General features: G+C 37.5%; 1 pseudogene; it reads left to right on the top strand.

Annotated features, from left to right (window-relative positions):
* The first annotated feature begins 640 nt into the window (after positions 1-640).
* On the top strand, positions 641-1493 carry LOC101657729 (annotated as a pseudogene).
* The last annotated feature ends 5008 nt before the right edge of the window (positions 1494-6501 follow it).

The following is a 6501-nucleotide window of genomic DNA, read 5'->3' as shown; positions in this document are numbered from 1 at the left end:
CCCACTAGGCAAAGGGATTCAACTTTGTGGATCTTAAAAAACTGTGAATGACATTCTAAAGACTATAAGCTTGATCATCTAGAAGAAACAGAGAAATACCTAGAAATACATCATCTACACAAACTAAGACAGGTGGATTTAGAAAGCCTGAACAGACTTATGACAGAAGAAGAACTAGAGAAAGTCATCAAGAAACTTTCAACAAAGAAAAACCCAGCACCAGATGACTTCCCTGGGGAATTCTACCAAATGTTCAGGGAAGAGCACTCACCAATTCTACAAAAACTATTCCAGAATATAGAAAGGGACAGAAAACTCCCAACTCATTCTATGATTCCAGCAAAACCCTGATTCCAAAACCAGCTAAAGACAACAAACTACTGACCTCTGTAAAACTAATATCCTTTAGACAAAAATTCTCAATTAAATTCTGACCAATAGAATCCAACAGCATCTCAAAAAATTAATTCATCATGCCCAAGTGGGATTCATATCAAGCATGCAAAAATGCTGCAACATTTAAAAAAAAATCAGAACCATCCGGAGGCCAGGAGCATTCCAAATAAGGCTGCTCGCCCCAGGGTTGCCTGACATGCACACCCCCCTTCCCAGGTTTTCACAAGAACCCTGGGAAGCCCAAATGAGGCACAATCAGATGTGTTGTGAGACACCACTGACTGTTACTGTTAACATAAAATCAGTCCATCAAATACATGAATCTGAAGTGCCCTATGTTTAAAGATAGTTGATAAGCATCTGGGAAAAAAATCCACATAATAACAATAAATCTAAATGCTACAAAGGGCCTTGGCTAGTTATACAGTGCCAGGAAATGACTGCTTTCTTTAAATTAATTGTGATGGTTTAATTTAAGATTTCTGATGGATGGACTGCCACTGTAAGATTTCAGACAAGTACCTCTTGGCGATGACCTTTGTTTATTTCAAGAGATCTAGATTTACCATAAATGAGCACAGCAGGATAAATTTCTTTGGTGCTCTGTATCTGGCTAATACAATTGAAGAAGATAAAGAATTGGAGTATGAATTTTTCCTTGAGCTTTAGGGAAAAATGGGAAATTTCCCCCCTAATTTTTTAAAGTGAAAGGACCATCTCTGGGGTAGAATGGATTGTAGGGTCTGTAAGCAGACAATGCTGTGAGGAGGTTATGGCCATTGCACATTATATTTAGCAACAAGAATGCTCAGTGCGTCACGGTGGACACAGTGCCACACCAGTAGATTGTTCACTTTGTGGTAAAAAGGGAAGATATGTTAGATTGGGGTTGGTTTCATCATCTTCATCCAGTTTTATAGTAGAAGTGACGGAAAAATAATCTCAGGAATTACACAGCTCAAAAAACAAAGTAGTTGTCCTTCTCAAGTTTATAATTATGCTCAAGTAGCCAGTGGTCATCAATCAAACAAAGAAAAGAAATTAGCTTCATGGAGGAAGACAAATCTATGGAGTGGTTTATAGGCAGTGAAGACTGAGATAGCTGAACTTAGTGTGGAATGAACTACAAAATGTCAATCTTCAAGACAAGTGTCAAAATGGGACCTTTGAGTATAAGTAGGTTTTCAATATCATCCATCTTTCTGTAGCTTCAGTTATTTTCAAAATTATATGCACAAGTTCTACAAATGATAGTAATAGCTGAAAATATCAACATGTGAAAGCAGTGACCTGCGGTATACGGTTCTGTTGGCACGTTCCAGTTTTCAATTGCTGTCACCTGGAGTACTCAGCTGGGTTGTGATTTGAACTTCCTCCACAAGGAAACCTAATTTAAGAAGGGGACAAGTAAGGCTATTACAATAATTAGAAGAAAAACACCATTTAATGATGCCTGAAAACATTCTTCACCTGCATGACCAAGCAGTTTGCCATTGTATAGGTCTAGAAATATAGGGAAATTATCCAATATAGGGGAAATAAGGTTGTAGTTCTTCAGGAATAAATCAAAATATAAACTAAATACTACATACAAGGTTTATATTTTGTTCATAAAAACCATTAACGTGTATAAATAGATAAATCATCAGTGTACTCCACCATGTAAACAAGATAAAGAATAAGAATCACTTTACCATATGAATAAATGTACAGAAAGCATTTGATAATATCCAACTCCCATTTCTAATAAAAGTACTCAATTAGATCGAATAGACAGAAAACTCCTCAAAGCATAAACGCCATGCACATAAAGTCAATGGCCAATATCAAACTCAATGGAGGAAAAGTGAAAACATTTCCCTTGAAAAGAGGAACTAGACAAGGGTGCCCCAGATCACCCCTCTTACTGAACATTGTGCTGGAAGTCCTAGCCAGAAACATGAGACAATAAAAAGAAATCAAGGAATATAATTGGACAAAGAAGAAGTGAAGCTCTTGCTATTTTCAGATGATATGACATTATACAGAGAGAACCCCAGGACTCCACAAAAAGACTGTCGGAAACACTTGAGGGATTTGGTAGCATGGCATTATACAAAATTAACAGGCAGAAATCAGTTGGGTTCCTATATACCAGTGATGAGAGGTTCAAAAAGACGTCAAGAGAACTATACAATTTGCAATAGCCACACAAAAGACTAAATACCAAGGAATAAACCTAATCAAATAAACAAAAGACCTATCCAAAGAAAACTACAGCACATTGTTACAAGAAACCAAAGGAGACCTACACAAATGGAAGAATAGCCCATGTTCATGTATAAGACGTCGGACAGTGTAAAATATGACAAAATAATAATTTATTATCAATTATCAAGGGTTCATGAGGGAGGGGGTTGGGGGGAGCTGATGCCAAGGGCTTAAGTGGAGAGGAAATTTTTTGAGAATGATGAGGGCCATGAATGTACAAATGTGCTTTATACAATTGATGTATGATTGTGATGAGTTGTATGAGCCCCAATAAAATGATTTAAAAAAAGACTTAATATTGTGAAAATGTCATTACTACCTAAACCAATCTAAAAATACAATGCAATTCCAATCCATATTCCAACATCATTCTTTAAAGAAATGGAGAAACTGCCAACTGCATGTGGAGAGATAAGAGACCTAGGATAAGCAATGAGCTTCTTAAAAAGAAGAACAAAGTAGGTTTCTACTCCCCAACATCAAAACCTATTACACAGCCTCAGAAGTTAAGACAGCCTGGTACTGGTATAATGATAGATGCATAGACCAATGGAACAGGATAGAATACCCAAAAATAAAAGCATCTACCTTCAGACAACGGATTCTTCACTAAGTACCCCCAAAATCATTAAATGGGAAAAAGACACCTTCGTAAACAAATGGTGCTAGAAAAATTGAATCTCCTCTTGCAGAAGAATGAAATAGGACTTATAACTCTTCCTATTCACAGAAACAATCTCAAGTTGGATTAGAGACTAACGTAAACTCCAGAGCTATCAGAGTCATCAAAAAGAAAACTGGGACAAACTTAATGACCCTACTGCAGGGCATGCATGGACTCCAAGTATAATAAAAGAAGCACACACACCAGAAGACAAAATAGATGACTAAGAATTATTAAAAATAAAATACTTATGCACATCAAAATTAAGCATAAAATAAGAGCTGATGGATTGGGAAAAATTCTTAGAAATGACATAACAGACAAAGTACATGAAATCTATTGTATTCTGAAACACACCAATAAGAAAAACAAAACAAATAAATAATCCAAATAAAAGGATTATGAGCATAAATAGATAATCCACTCAAATGACTAACAAATACATGAAGCAAAAACAAATACAAATACTCAAGTACATGAGTGCTCAGACCACTAGTCATGTGAGAGATGCAAAGTCAAAGCAATGATGAGATAACATTTTACACCCACAACAATAGCCCAGTTTACAAACAAAATAAAACAGAACAACAATGTTGGAAAGAGTGCAGAGAAATCAGAACTCTTCTACCTTGCTGGTGGGCTTGTAAATATGTACAACCATGTGGAAAGCAATATGGCAATACCTAAAACATTGGCGTTAGAAATACCATATGACCCAGAAAGCTCTCTGCTGGGCATATGCTCCAAAGAAATAAGAGACGTGAACAGACGTACACTCTCCCATGTTCACGTCAGCACGTTAATAATAGCAAGATGCAGAAAACAGCCCAAATGCCCATTAGTAGAAAAAGGAATAAAGAAACTCTGGTACGTACATACAACGAAATGCCTAAAAACAGTGCAGAAACCATGAGATACCTCATGACATGATGGACCTGAAACCATTATGCTGTGTGGTTAGTTAATCACCAAAGGACAAACATTGTAGGAATCCACTACTATAGCGATAAACTTAGGATAAACACTAAGATTAAGGCAGCTTTTGGCTCCCAGTGCATTTAATTTTCTAATCTGGTCTCCAAAGCAACAAGGTAGAGAACCTGCCTGTATCCATGAAACATTTATCTCTCTCTCTATGTTCATCTTAAAAAACATTTCAACAGAGGAGACCTCACCCTATCTGGAGTCAGTTTTTCAAGACATGGGGAGAAGGAGAAAATTCAGTAGTTGCCATACAAAAGGTAATTGTTGGAAAGATTCAGCAATGTCCAAGATTACAAAAATCAGATTCTTGTATACTAAGGAAGAGAGCTCTGAAAAGTAATCAAGAAAACAATACCATTTAAAATAGCTACCCAAAGATGAAACACTTAGAAATAAATCTAACCAGAGAAACAAGAGGCTTGTACAAAGAAAACTACAAGACACCACATAAATGGAAGAATATACCATTTTATGGATAGGAAGACTTGACATTGTGGAATATCAATGTTTCCCAAAGTGATCTATAAATAGTGTTTAATTCTGATGTAAATCCAAGCATCATTATTTAAAGAGATGGATAAGGATACACAAAGCACTACTAGAGATTAACAACAAAGTATGAGGCTTCTCACTTCCTGATATCACTACCTACTACACAGCTATAATAGTCTAAACATCCTGATACAGCTACAAGAGATACATTGACCATTGAAACAGAATAAAGAACCCAGTAATAAATCCACCCACCTACAAACTACTAATTTTTGACAAAGGATAGAAACAGCGAGAAAGGAATGGTCTCTTCAACAGATGGTGTTGGAAAAATTTGGTTTCCATTTACACAAAAATTGGTCAAGATACATACCTCATTCTCTGTATAAAAAAGAACTCAAGGTGAATTAAAGATCTAAATGTAATCTCTAGAACTACAACAATCATCAATTGAAAAATAGAGACAAGTTTAGGGAACTTATTAACAATTGTTTTATGCATACATAATCTCCAGACATTAATGAAATAATACTTGCACCTAACATCATATAGTTAGCACATATAAGAATGAAAATACACTAACCCCATTTTTTAAATTAAATAATCATTTTATTAGGGGCTCATACCACTCATCACAATCCGTACATATGTCATTTGTGTCCAGCACGTTAGTGCATATGTTGACTTCATCATTCTCACAACACCCACTTTTTATATGGTATATTACACATGAACAAGAGACGGATATTCAATAAGCACATTTAAAGAAGAAAGACTGACAATCACAAATCTCGCCTTTGCAGTTGGTCACAAGGTCGTAACTGATACGTAGAACTACCTTTCTTCATAACCCATTATATATTCCGTTTGCCCTCAGCCAGCACCTCAGCTGGCCGTGGTTCTTTGCCTGATGGGATGACCTCGACCTTCATTCCTGAGGAGTCTGAGTCATTAGAAGTCCTGTCAGGATTGGGTTGCTGTAGTTAACCATTTACTTCAATCACAGGCCATGGTAGCACTAAGAGACAACCTAAGGAGTCTCCTGGATTCCAGACATATTCTTCTTTACCTCCATTATGTAGCACCAATCCAACAGTGACACCCTTCCCGACCTGTTGATCCAAAGGCATGAAGATCCCAAAATGGCCAGGGGGGATTTGAGCTGTCAGTTCAGTGGAATCAGTGCTGTGTTTCTAGGTGAGAGTGTTCCTTCCTTTAGAACTAGGACTTCCAGGCCTGAAGAGCATGGAGTTGCTGGGACAGAAAGCAAAAATGCAGCAAGTGGATCATTAGGAGTAACAGTGAGTGGTGCCACTCCAGCTTCCACCCCTTGGTTCCTGGACCCATGAATCCTGGCTATTGGAGACACAGCACCATATATTGACTACTGGTTTAAACATACATAGCGTCCTGGAGAACATTGCCCCAGCCCTGTAGGTGTTGCCACCTAGCTGGTGCTGTAATTGTGTCTTTAGAAGGCCATTCCATTGTTCTATCAAGCCAGCTGCATCAGGATGATGAGGAACATAGTATGGCCAGTGGATTCCATGGGCATGGGTCTGTTACCACACTTCAGTGCTGTGCAGTGAGTTCCTCGATCTGAAGCAATGTTGTGTGGGATGCCATGCCAGTAGATAAGACATTCTGTAACTCCAAGAATGGTAGTTTGGTCATTGTGTTAGGTTGGGTTGACTAGAGAAACAAATCCAGTGACA

This window comes from Echinops telfairi, unplaced genomic scaffold (assembly GCF_000313985.2).
Source record: "Echinops telfairi isolate 266 unplaced genomic scaffold, ASM31398v2 ScPeMD7_7;HRSCAF=31, whole genome shotgun sequence".
Taxonomy (NCBI): domain Eukaryota; kingdom Metazoa; phylum Chordata; class Mammalia; order Afrosoricida; family Tenrecidae; genus Echinops; species Echinops telfairi.
The sequence above is the reverse complement of the archived record's forward strand: the minus strand, read 5'-3'. Positions and strand labels throughout refer to the sequence as shown.